Genomic DNA, 13,393 nt, shown 5'->3' on the forward strand with positions numbered 1-13,393 from the left:
AAGATCACAAGATTTACATCTATGTTTCTGCTAAGAGTTTGCACTGCAGCTCTCATATTCTTTGATCCATTTTGAGTTAACTTTAAATACAGTCTGAGGTAGGAGCCTAATTTCTTTTTGATGTGTTATCTACCTGTCCCAGGACTTGTTGGAAAGATCATTCTTTCTCCAATAAATTGTCTTGGAATGCTTGTTAAAAATCAATTGTCAATAAATCTGTGCGTTTGTTTCTGGACTTTTAATTATATCCCTTGCTCTGTATAACTATCCATAGGCCAGGACTGTTCAGTCTTGAGTGCTATAACTTTGCGTTGACGCTGGGAAATGTGAGTTTTCCAGCTGTGTTCTTCTTTAAAGATTGTTTATGCTAGTCTGGTTTTCTTGAATTTCCATATGAATTTTAGTGTCAGCTTGTCATTTTTCAGCAAGAAAAAAATCCACTTGGGATTCTGATAGGATTGCACTAAACGTGTAGATCAGTTTGAGAAGACTTAGCAAAAATAATATTCAGTCTTTCAAAATAGGTTTGTGTTTTCATTTATTGGATTTCCTTTCATTTCTAGGAATGATGTTTTTGGTTTTACACTGTACAAGGCTTACTTCTTTTCCTAAGTTTATTCCTAAGTACTTAATTCCATTTAATACTACTGTAAATAGAATTATCTTTTTAATTTGATTACTTTTTTCTAGTTTAGAGAAGTACAACCAATTTTGGTATAGGAACATTGTATTCTGAAACTTTGCTGAAATCGTTTGTTAATTCTAACAATCTGTATGTGTGTGTGTGTTCCTCGGGGTTTTCTATACACATAATCTTGTCATCTACAAATAGAAACAACTTTCTTTACTTCCGGTCTGGATACCTTTTATTTCTGTTTCTTGCTTCATTGCCTTAGCTAAAGCCTCCTGTACAAAGTTTCACTGAAGTGATACAAGTGAGAGGCCTTGCCTTGTTTCTGATCTAAGTAGAAATGTTTTATTCTCTCGTCATTAAATACAATATTAGTTGCATATAATAAACTGTTCTGACTACAGCATTTTAATATTTGTTAGCGCAAATTCACAACAACAACTTTTTTTGATTTTTAAGATATGTGTCCACATTTACTTTTCCACACGAAGTTTAAAATCAGCATATCCTCTGTAAAAATGCGGAGGATTCTGGTTGCATTAAATCCTTATCTCAGTGTGATAAGAATACACATTTTCACAGCATTAGGGCTGATCGCACAGGAACATGGTGTGTTTTCTGGCCTTGTTTTAGTTTTTGATGACCAGCTTTATACTTTGTATCATACACATCTTTCATTAAAGTTATACACAGGCTAATTTATACATTCTTGTCCTGAGAGTATGAGATTTAAAAAATTCATTGCCAATGCATGGGATGGCCCATTTCTTACTCTCTGCTTGGTCTTGACCAAACACTAGTCAGGATTCTCTTTCCTCTGGACTCCAGACTCTTTTTACTCAACATGCCTTAGAAAGGACAAAAAGGTGGAAAGTGGCTGTTTCTCCACTTTTCCTGGGAACGAGGTGATGGCAGTGGGACCTTTCTGGGTGAGCCGCCCACTGGTCACTTCTCTTGGCTCTCCACCTTTCCTCCACATGTCCTGTTTATCTGTTCCCACTCTGCCCTTCCCCTAGAACCCAGAAAGCTTTCCCTTCTCACTCTGAGGTGCTCAGAAATTTCTGAGATTGGAACATTCTTCCTATGTACCTAGTCTTTCCTTCTAATTAAAGTATCTCTGGTATAAATAAAAACGTGGCTGTCTTAGCTAAAACTTTCATGTAGGTTAATGTATCTCTTAATTGAATTTCTTGTGTTTCTCAGTTTATAATCAAAATATCTTCAAATAATTAGAATTTGTCTCTTTTTTCCAATATTTCTACAGCTTATTTCTCTTTCTTGTCCTCTTGTATCAGTAAAAAACTACCCAAAATACTGTTACATAATAGTGCTATTAGCAAGTGTTGTGTGCATTTTTCAATGTGATGGAATAACCTATTATAATATTCAATTTACTGTATCAGTTGAGGTTAACTTTAAGTAGTATTGAGTTTAGTTATGTTTAAGAAAATTTTTCCTTTCCTATTTTACTCAGAGTTCTTTCATCATAAACAAAAATGACTACAATTGTATCAAAGGCTGTTTTGATAAAATGTCTTAATAATTTTATATTTTCCAGTAAACTGTTAGCATAAGAGTTTTTATGGATAGAATACTATGGCAAAATTCTCTAGTATATCTGAAATAATATTAACATATTTGTATAATACATTGCTAAATTTTGCTTGTAAATGTTTTATCTGGAATTTTTCATATTTACAAGTAAAACTGGCCCATCATTTTCATTTTTTAGTATTCTACCTTTATCAGATTTTTGTAGAAGGTACCCATCCCTTGAGAACTAAATAAAATGTACTATAAAACAATGTTTTAATGCATCACTTTTATGCATCAGTCTGCCAAGAAAAATAACTTAAGAAACCCTAGTAGCAGTATCTAAATTGTTTTAGGGTCCTTTATCTCCATGTCCTTTCTTTTTTTTTTTTGCTGTCCCCCTGGGTAGAGTGCTGTGGCATCACAGCTCACAGCAAGCTCCAACTCCTGGGCTCAAGCAATTCTCCCCCTCAGCCTCCCAAGTAGCTGGGACCACAGAAGCCCACCACAATGCCTGGCTATTTTTTGGTTGCAGCCGTCATTGTTGTTTTGGTGGGCCAGGCTGGATTCGAACCCGCCACCTTAGGTATGTGGCTAGTACCTTAGACACTTGAGCCACAGGCACCGAGCCTCCATGTCCTTTTGATAATACCTTTGGGGAACTTAGGGTCTGGCTTTCTCATAGTTCCAGCTAAACCACCCACACCGACTACTATTACAACATTTTTTCTAGCATAATGTTACTAGATTCTACTACATTGTCTTCACATATGTGTATCATCTCCCCACAGACATTACTATCATCGTAATTATATTTTCAAGGCATCATTGCTTCCAGAGTACTGTCACCATATGTCCTCTAAAAGTTATGCCGAATTGAAAAGAAATTAATTATAGAAAAAAATTTATGTTCCGTATTTCATTAATATTAGACCGCCTCCAAACTCATTTTTCAAGTCTGTCTAATGGCATTTCTTACTCTGTTTTATAACTAAAGGTGTGTGTGTCTGTCTCCCATATTCGAGAGTGAAGGCCAACCCTCATTTATCACACATAACCCCTGTGCAGTGTAGCACCAATTCGCAACAGGGTCGCAGTGAGTGACAGACGGTTGTGTGAATCCATAAGTTGTGTCTACATACCCTCCCCCCCTCAATTAACTCATCAACATTCATTAACACATTGTAAAAAGCTGATGTATCTGAATTCAAGGGAAAGCAAGTACTTGAAACGGTTGTTCATGACGGCACCTGAGTCTGGAAGGAGAGGCTCCTCCAGAGCTTTGCTCACCTTTATTAATCAAGCCCAGGTGAAGTTCAACCCCTTCCCCAGTGTGTAGGGCCGGGGCTTTAACCACTGAGTTGTGGAACCCAGCTAACATTGCTCACCTTTAGTACAAAAACCCTTCTCCCCTTAATAAACATGCACTAGCTAACTCAGAACAGCATGCATGTAAACATTCTGGTAAGATTAGATTTGTTGACTTCTCATTTAAAAAGTGTTTGAATATAAGGAAATTAAGAGTAGGCTTGATTTTGTTTTAGAAGCTCCATGAATAACATATTGTTCTACTTTACAAATAGATCTACTAACCATCACTTGAAATGTGCTTCAGTGGCTAAATAAAACAAGTCAAAGACTTGTAGTAATGCAGACACACTAGCTTTTTCCAAACTGAAAATTTTATCATGTTATTTTATCATGTACTCTTCAAATGCTAAGTGATAATTAGAGTCCACATAGCTTTGTCATAACGAATTCTAATTCCAGGGACAATGCTGAGGCCTCTGTTATTTAAAAAGGAAAATCATTCTTAAAAATAAAGTTGTAATTCATTTTGAGGAGTAAGCTTATATTTCTCTGTAGAATGCTTTATGAGGTGTGAATAAAGCATTATTAGGGGTTAATAAAAAATTAAAAATCACAGTGGGAAAAGATTCTTGCTTTTGCAAGAGACTGCAGAAGCTGAACAGATAGAAAAAGATGACTTTTCCTAAACCAAGCACCATAATAAGAACCCAAGAGGTCTCCTTGCCGTGAAATAGTCTTACCCGGGATGCATTCCCATGTTTCTCTGATAACTCAGCATCAGGAAGGCCCACGGAAGTCTGGAGATGCTATTAGCTCTTTGTCCTATAAAACACACATAAGAGGCACAGGGCTCTACGTTCCTGATGTTATAACTGGCAAGATCCTAGAAGTCCTCAGAAAACACAAGATTCCCATATCAGAAACTGGAAAGTCTTCTCGTGTCCTTATTTCTCTCCTTACACATCTGAAATGCCACCCATGTCAAGAAGTGAAATTGCTCACTTGCTCACCCCCCTCCTTATCTGACTTACAAGCGTATGAGGCCATCAGTGACCCCCTGGACTTTCTCCTGCCACACTGGCCGCCTGCCCCAGTGCCGTGTTAGCCTCCTCTTCTCTCTGACTCTTCAGCATTGAATGCCCCAGGCCTCCCTCCTTGAACCCCTTCTGTTTTCTGTCTATGCTGATGGGACTGTGCTCTAGTCCCATAGTTTTTAAAACGCTATATGCTGTGACAATCCTGAAGCTCTTCCCTGAACTCCAGGCTTCTATAGCCACCTGTCCACACAGCTCCATGGGGCAGTTTCTGAGCACCTCAAACTCAACGTGCCCAATGGGAACTCTTACTTTCCCCCAAATCTGTTGTCCTTTACTTTTTGTGATAATAATAAGCATGTTATTTCTATTGCCCAGGCAAAATATTTTACAATCATCCTTGATTCTTTGCATTCTTTTATAGCCCTCTTTCAATTCCTCTGGGGAATTCTGTTAGCCTTGCCTTTGAATAGATCCCAAGTTTCACCACTTCCCAACACCTTGGGAAGTTGCTATGATGACCTTGGCCCAAGCCACCGTCTTCTCTCACCTGGATCAGTGCTTAGGTGACCCTAAGGTCTACATAATCAAATTAGGCCACTAAATCAAAGGTGTTATTCAGTATCAAGAAGAGTACAGATAAGAGAGATGTCCTAGAACTCCCACTCCATGTCCTCTTGTGATCACTTGAGATTCACTGGCCCTCCCTTCTGTCCTCAGAATCACTTCAGCTCTACTCCAAGGTAGCAGATGGCTTTAAAGTGAGGCCTTTAGTAACTGATTTTCATAGATGGAAAGATTTTGATCATGAAAAATAGCATACATAGCACATTTTATGGAGGCCATGCCCCATAAATCCATAAATACCAGGTTTATTTACTGCAAGCATTGCTGGAAACCAGGTACTCCCTGGTGAAAGCACTCCAACAGGAAGGACAGTCCTGCTAGCACTAACTGCTTAGTCTTGGACATGATCATGACTGTAAGAGAACCGACTGGGACATTGGCTTCTCTCTTTTCCTAGGGTGTGCCCCTACCCCCATCCTCCGCACATGTAAAGGGAGTGAGTGAATTATAGACTTCTCCTTTTATATAAGTAAGAGCTATTTATTTCCTGATAGTAGTAATTATTTTCAATAAATTGATTTTCCTATTCTTATCTTAGCTCCCTCTTTGGTCTATTCTGAAGGAGCAACCAAATTGATATTTTTAGAAAGTAACTCAGATGATGTTCTTTCTTTGCCAAAAGTCTTCCAAAGGCCGAAACTGCTTCTGCCTCAGGAGCATTCTTGCTCAGGGAAACCCAGGCCTGTCTCCTGGCACGACTGAGAACAGGGTTCCAAACCTGTGATTGTCCAGAATAGATTGAGTAGGCACTGGGTTAATTCTAGGTTCCATGGATCTTTTCAGAAGGCCAATTCCTTTCCTGGACTGTTAGGCCATAGAAAATCAGCCTCAGACCACTTAAACCTTACATCTCAATTTTTAGTTGAGATTGCAAATTTTTTACCTGGGTTTTTTTCCATCTTTCTAGTTTACTTAGATTCCTTTGGGCCCCATCTGTGGTGGTTTTGTTAAAATTAAATGACATTAGAAAAGGAAGTTAATTCTCTCATTTTAAAGAGAGTGTTAAAGTTGGACAGGCTTGTATATGTGGTCAACCTTAATAATTACGCTACTTGGATTCATAGCCTTATTTAATTTTTGACTACTTAACCTTTTATGGGATAAAACAAATAAATTAAATATTCTAAACTACACTTTTTTTCTATGTCGAGGTCTTTGTGTGTTTTCTGCAGTTTTGTACTTTTAAATGTTCTGCTATTTAGTAGGTAGAAAATAAGTGAACATTAGATACTCATTTGGGTGTGTACACATTATTTTAAGCACTCCTATTAGGAATTATTGAATTTTTTATTTCAACCTTATCTAAATATCATTACCCCAACTTTATTTTGCTTGCCTTTCACTAACTTATTTTAGCTCTTTAATATTTGTGTGCCATTTTATTCCCAACATATGTCTTACAGATATCCTGAAGTTTACATCTCCTGAAGCCTTCTGAGAGTCTTTCTCTGTCTATCTTTTACTTGCATTTATAACATAATACTCTAATATTGCTCTAAATTGCTCTAAATTGCTCATAATGTTCTAAATTTATTTTATAATATAAATTGATTTTATTGATTTCATTACCTCCTTTTCCTTTCTGTATTTGCAATGTGTTCTTTTTTGTGTGTCTTGTATACTTCTGGGTGGGTTTATCATTATGCTGATTTGGGAGATTCATGGTTAATTTGAAACCTATTGGCAATTTTTTTTCTTGTTTTACTAGTAGCATCTTATGAATTCTTTTCTTTTTAGAAATTAAAAAATAAAATTAGGTATTTTTCCTGAGTCTCTCTGTGACGATTTAGTAAATTTAGACAGCGTTTTCATGTTCCCCACAACAGAAGGGAAAAGACAAAGCACTTATATCATCAGCCACTTTAGCCACAAAATATTCTTAATGCTCCTGATAACTATTTTTCACATAATATACACTTGTAACATTACCTCATGTTCTGTGTTATGTGCTGATAAGCTCCATGGTTGTTTGACCCAGTTTTTACTTTTCAGCAGTCGCAGTGCCCATGGCCATGCTCCAACTCCTTTTCAGTTTTCACCTTTTTATTTCATTTCATTCCTTGTGTGAATGTATTCTATCAGATCCTCAAGGATTTTCTTTCCTAGAGGTCCTGTGGTCTTTGCATTTACCACGTGTTTGCCAGTGGAGTAGTAGCATCTATCAGTAGTAGCATCTACACGGTAATCTATGTGGGATATTATCCCTGGCCACACCACTTTCTCCCTTGGGGACCCACGGACACGGCGGTGCTCCAGGCAGACCACTGTGCAGGACTCAGTGTTCCGTAAGGATGAGCCCATCAATGTAACTTCCCTTCCCGTCGTGTCCACAGGGACTTCGTCTGTGTCACTGTCAACACAGACGATTCACTAACTTTACAAGGATATGTTCCTTTCTCTATAGTTTTTCTTAAAATACTTTCAATGTACAGATTTAGTTCTTTATTTTAAAAATGTTTACTTGGTTTATATCATTGAATGTTTTGAGTTTTCTCTCTTCTCATGTTCAAGAACGCCGTTGTGCCCCTGAGGAGCTCTTTGTGTCTCTCTGGTTCACCTTTTCTCACAGCACTTTTATGTCTTTCTTATGGTGTTTTCCAATTTACCCTCCAGAACCCTGACTTCGTTTTCACCAATACTTCATTTTTGTCCCCACCATGACTGTAGCTATTTATCTGTGGGAGCTTTAGTGTTGAATTTCAGTTTTGTTAAGGCCTGCCAACTTAGTTTCGAACATTTACATCGACTTTTCTTATTTTTATCAATATCATCTCTTTAAAGAATTCTTTTATACCATTACACTTTAAACTGTTTTTCTTTATTTATGGAAAATATTTTTCTGGCAGAAAAAGTGTCTTTTTCTAAATTTGCTTTTCTGTTTTCTAGAATAATTGTCATAAGCATTCTTTGTCTGCTATTCATTTATGATGCTTATTGCTAACTTTTTTTTCCAGTTAATATCTCTGCCAATTGTCCATGTGGGTCCTTTCTTCTCATTGTAAAACTGAGACCATTCCACATAGTTTTGCTATTCACTGAGTCCAGGTTGGGGGAGGGAAGATTTGAGTGAGCCAACGATCTGAATTTTTCCTTCTTCCTTTCTGCATGTGTGTGCATGCACCTGTGTCACTCAATGTACCTCCCTGCTGCGTCCTGTGACTAGGTCTGTCTCTCTGCCAGTGTGATGGTGTTCACACTGTGGACTGAGCATGTCACACAGAGACACTTCTGTGGCTTCCCATGCTGCAGGTGCACACAGAGGTCAATAGATATAAAACCTTTGGTGTTGTTCTTCCTTTTCTGTCCTGCCTTATCTCTAGACTATTTCTCATTGTAAGGAGGTTTGTTTCCCTTTATCCTCCAGAACTGTCCCTTCTGCTTTTCTCTGTAGGGGATTTTGACTCACCCCGTGCCCTTCCCCACCTCACTCCACAAGGGTGTTCCCAGTTTTCCTCCGGCCTATCTGCCTTCTCTAAATGGTAGTTGCTGCAATTTACTTACAATCTGGAGCTGACCACAGTGGCTTTCAGCAGTTTTGCTCCATTTGGCCCAAGGTTCACCATGTCTGGCCTCACTCTTCAAAGGCCGTACTTTGCAGGTTATCCAATTCCTAATTTCCTGAACATGTGAGTTTTGTAGCACTTGTTTTCTCTGTTGATAACTGTGGGTTTTAGACAAGGGAATAGAAAAAAGAACGTGCTATTTCTTACCAAGAACAATTCCAGGGTTCTTTTTTTTTTTTTTTTTTTTAAGCTAATAAATCATTGTCATTATGCCTGACTACACTCCTAGTCTCTGGTCACATGTCACGTGGGATGGCATCTGCGAACTCTGAGCACACTCATGAGTTGCTTAGCAACCAAAAGTTCCTTTATTCCTTCCAACAGCCTGCCCCAACCCTATCCCTGCACGGCCCAGCCTACCCTGCCTCAAAATAGAACGTGTGGTGCCGTGAGTCACTTGAAAATTGTTCTCTTAGAGAAAAGCCCGCTGCTTCCAAAGGGCAGTGCTAATCAGGAAGGGATTGAGAGGGGGATGTGTCAGCTGGGAGGAAGGAAAGATACCAACATCAACAGCAGAAATAAAGTGAACCTTTAATACATTGAGGACGTGTGTGTACATCAGCCAGACCTTGGGAGGAAAGCAAAACAGAGGATGGAAACGAGAGTATTTGTAGTTTTTCAATCCCCAAAGTGAGGCAACTGTAGCACACATCTGGAATTTCCACAGATACAGCAGAGTCCAGAAGAGGAGGCTATGCAGGATCAGAGGTGTCGGTGGCTGCCTTAATCATGGGATTCTCCACATGCCAAAAAATACTAAAAAGAGGAAAAAAAACATGTTGATTCTCAGGCATCAAATGACTTCTATATGGGACATGCCAAGGTTCCGAGATAAATCTCTTTTTTTTTTTCCAAATTGGTAAACTTTTTTGTAAGACTCAAATCTCCAATATAAAAATAAACTGACAGGCATCTGGGTGTTAAAAAAATACTAATAAATGGTGGAATTCAAGGAGAAATATTTACTAAAATTAGATAAATAACAAAAATACATTTAATACAATTACATTAAAAGTACTTTCTATGTGTGAGATTTTAATATTGGAAATTTTATAAATAGCAATACTCTAGTGACTTATTGAGTATGAATTACAGGTTAAATTATCAGCATTTGGCAAGTCAGGAAAGCTAAATCAATCTTAATAAGCTGGTTCTTAAATTCTACAGACACTTTCGAGATTGTAGCATATTCTCAGTGATGAGCCTGAGCCGCAGACACAAATCTTGCACATTCTCCTGGAAAACTTCTATATCCAAACAAAATGAAATTTCTGTATGTTCAATTCATGGTTCCCAAGTCCTGGGAACTTCCAACAGTTCTCTGATTAATCTATTTAACTCCCTAAACTTCATTTTATGTACAAGCACACTATGTTTGCTCCTGGATTTTAAATAAAACAAGAATGCTAAGTGCAGAGTAGTTATGCAGATAAATACAGTGGTTCATAAACCACGTCCAGCTGGGTGTAACACTATCACTAGGGGGGCAGATGAGCCCCAGGGCTGGAAACTAAGACACACTAGACTGTACCCTCCAGCTAATGCAGCAGCAATAGCAGTCGAGTCCCACTCATGTTTGACAGAAATTTATATTGTCTTTGCCCTGACAAAAAAATAATCATAACTGGAGATAAAAGAAATAGACCTTTGCCATGTGCAAGGTCAAAGTACTTTGTTGCTATACTCAAATAGAAATGTTATCCAAAAACAAATGTGCTTATCAATAGAATAGAAGATAATAATATATACCATCAAGAAAAGTTCCTCTCATTTTATAATATACATGCAACTCTATTGTCTCAGAGTCGTATGCATTCCATTTTGTAGACAAGTCTCTTTAGCCGTACCTTGAAAAATTATTTTTAAATCCATTTTGTTCAGTGCTGAGGTTCTATCTATGGGGTTTCTTTCTGAAATAATGATCTGTATTCTTCTCAGGCTCCATGGCAACTCTTATATGAAAGCTCAAAATTACAGAGATGAAAAATACAACCAGAAGTTTTTCTTTCTTTAATAATTTTGAGAGATTGGACCTGGGATTTCTGCTTGAGTATTTCATGCTCATTACTCTTCACTATCAGTTAGAATAGTGAAACTGGTCCACATGTTAAAGGACAGATGAAGTGTCTTTCGGATTCAATCCATGCAGATTTTGTATTTCTATGATTTGAAACTTCTTCATTTGGGGCACATTGGAGGGAAGTGAACTTACATAGGAAATTATTGCTTCTAAGTTCCGTGGGCAGAAATATTTAACTTACTTTGAAAATCTATTTTCATATATAAATTCTGGAATCCTAAAATGTCAACAGTATCCATTTACTAAATTCTTTGAAAAAACTGGACAGGAAAAGAAAGGGACAACCCTTTTGTTTGTTTGTTTGTTTTCCAGGAATATTTCACTGAAAAAGTACAGATGATTAATTGAACATTTTGGCTATTTTTTTAATTTTGCTTTGAAATTTAGAAACAAATTTTATTTAAGATCTGAAATACAATTCCTAAAATATCATTATCTACAGAAAACTGTGGCTACACAATAATGTATTGCCTCTGTCACATTAGAATGTGCATTAGACTCAAATACAAAAACCAGGAAACAAATCACTCTCCTTCAGCATTTTGAGCAAAGATAGAATACTGGAGGGACGGTGCAGATGGGCTGCAGAGGATGGACTGTTTTACTTCAAGCACCATAAAAAGAAAATAAGAGCACAAATGCATGCGTTTTCAGGTATGTACATCAAGTTGAACTTTTGGCAGTAGGAATCAGGGTTTTTTTTCACGTAGCATTAATGCATATTAGAAAACTCTGTAGTGTCAAAGAGATAGAACCACCTGCATTCAAGCAATGTTGTCAGCCAGGCAATAAAATGTTTCCCAAATGTTTTGTCTTTGTTAAGTACTGCATACACTGGTAGCAACTTTGAAACAAGAAAAGAAGTTTCACTCCTTTTATTTTCTGTTTAAAACAGAACAGAAAACAAACTGAAACAGAAGCCCTGTTTACATTAACAATTTTAAAGAACATCAATTACACAATAAAAGGACTAAGAACAAAAAGTGTTTGCAGACACCAGACTCAGCACAGTGAGTGGTCAGTAGACCTTCCCAGGACTTTGCAGTGGTTCTCAGCAGAAGTCACTTTGTGGGATTCTGGGAAGATGGCCGACTGGTAGCAACCCTGGTCAAAGGCTCCTGAGCAAAGGAAGAAAATCTGGTTGGAATCAGAATCTATGAAGCCAAAGACAGGGAGCTGAGCCCAGAAAGAAGTTCAGCAAGCTATAAATCCAAGGAAGATCATTTAAGAACATAAAATACAGGTACGAAGCGGGCCCCAGAACTGCTTACTAGACCCGACCACTTCCATGGGTGGCGGGCGGCCGCAGAGAAGCCCCCTGTGCCAGGCAGCCACAGAAGTACTTGCTAGAGCTTAGTGCACCCCCGCCGGTGGCGGCGGAGGAGTCCCCCACTCCAGGAGGGCCTAGAACTGCTTGCTACAGCCGCACACCCCACGGGCGGCAGAGAAGCACCCCGCCCCAGGGCTCTGGGCAGGTCCAGAACTGATTGCTAGAGCTGCAAGCTTCCCATGGTGGCAGGTCGCCGGAGTAGAGTTCCCCTGCTCCCGGCAGCCACAGAAGTACTTGCTAGAGCTTAGTGCAACCCCGCAGGTGGCGGCGGGCGAGTCCCATTCCAGGAGGGCCTAGAACTGCTTGCTAGAGCTGCGCATCCCACAGGCTGCAGAGAAGAACCCCGCCCCAGGGCTCTGGGCAGGTCCAGAACTGATTACTAGAGCTGCAAGCTTCCTGCGGGCAGCGGGTCGCCAGAGTAGAGTTCCCCTGCTCTGGGTAGCCACAGAAGTACTAGCTAGCGCTTAGCACACCCCCCGCCGGTGGCGGATGAGTCCCCCATTCTGGGAGGGCCTGGAACTGCTTGCTAGAGCCGCGCACCCCACGGGCAGCAGAGAAGCACCCCGCCCCAGGGCTCTGGGCAGGTCCAGAACTGATTGCTAGAGCTGCAAGCTTCCCGCGGGCAGTGGGCAGCGGGTTGCTGGAGTAGAATTCCCCTGCTCCGGGCAGCCACAGAAGTACTTGCTAGAGCTTAGTGCAACCCTGCCAGTGGCAGCAGACGAGTCCCCCACTCCGGAAGGGCCTAGAACTGCTTGCTACAGCTGCGCACCCCACAGGCAGCAGAGAAGAACCATGCCCCAGGGCTCTGGGCAGGTCCAGAACTGGTTGCTAGAGCTGCAAGCTCCCCGCGGGCGGCGGGTGGCCGGAGTGGAGTTCCCCTGCTCTGGGCAGCCACAGAAGTACTAGCTAGAGCCTAGCACACCCCCACAGGTGGCTATAGACGAGTCCCCCACTCTGGGAGGGCCCAGAACTGCTTGCCAGAGCCATGTGCTCCACGGGTGTCCTATGGGCAGTGGCTGAGGAGTCCTCTGTTCCAGACAGACCCCAAACAGCCTTCTAGAGACACGCACACCCCACGGGGGCCAGTGGAGGAGTTCCTTGCTCCAGGAACCTGTGCTGGGTGGGCCCAGAATTGCTTGCTAGAGCCATGCACACTCTGCAGGAGGTGGTCGAGGAGACTAGCACTCTGGGCAGGCCAAGAACTGTCTATTAGAGCCACGTGTGTCCCACAGATGGAGGTGGAGGAGTTCCCCACTCTGGCTCCCAGGCTGGGAGGGAATAGAT

Source organism: Otolemur garnettii, unplaced genomic scaffold, assembly GCF_000181295.1.
Source record: "Otolemur garnettii isolate 467f Iridium unplaced genomic scaffold, OtoGar3 scaffold00071, whole genome shotgun sequence".
In the NCBI taxonomy this organism is placed as follows: domain Eukaryota; kingdom Metazoa; phylum Chordata; class Mammalia; order Primates; family Galagidae; genus Otolemur; species Otolemur garnettii.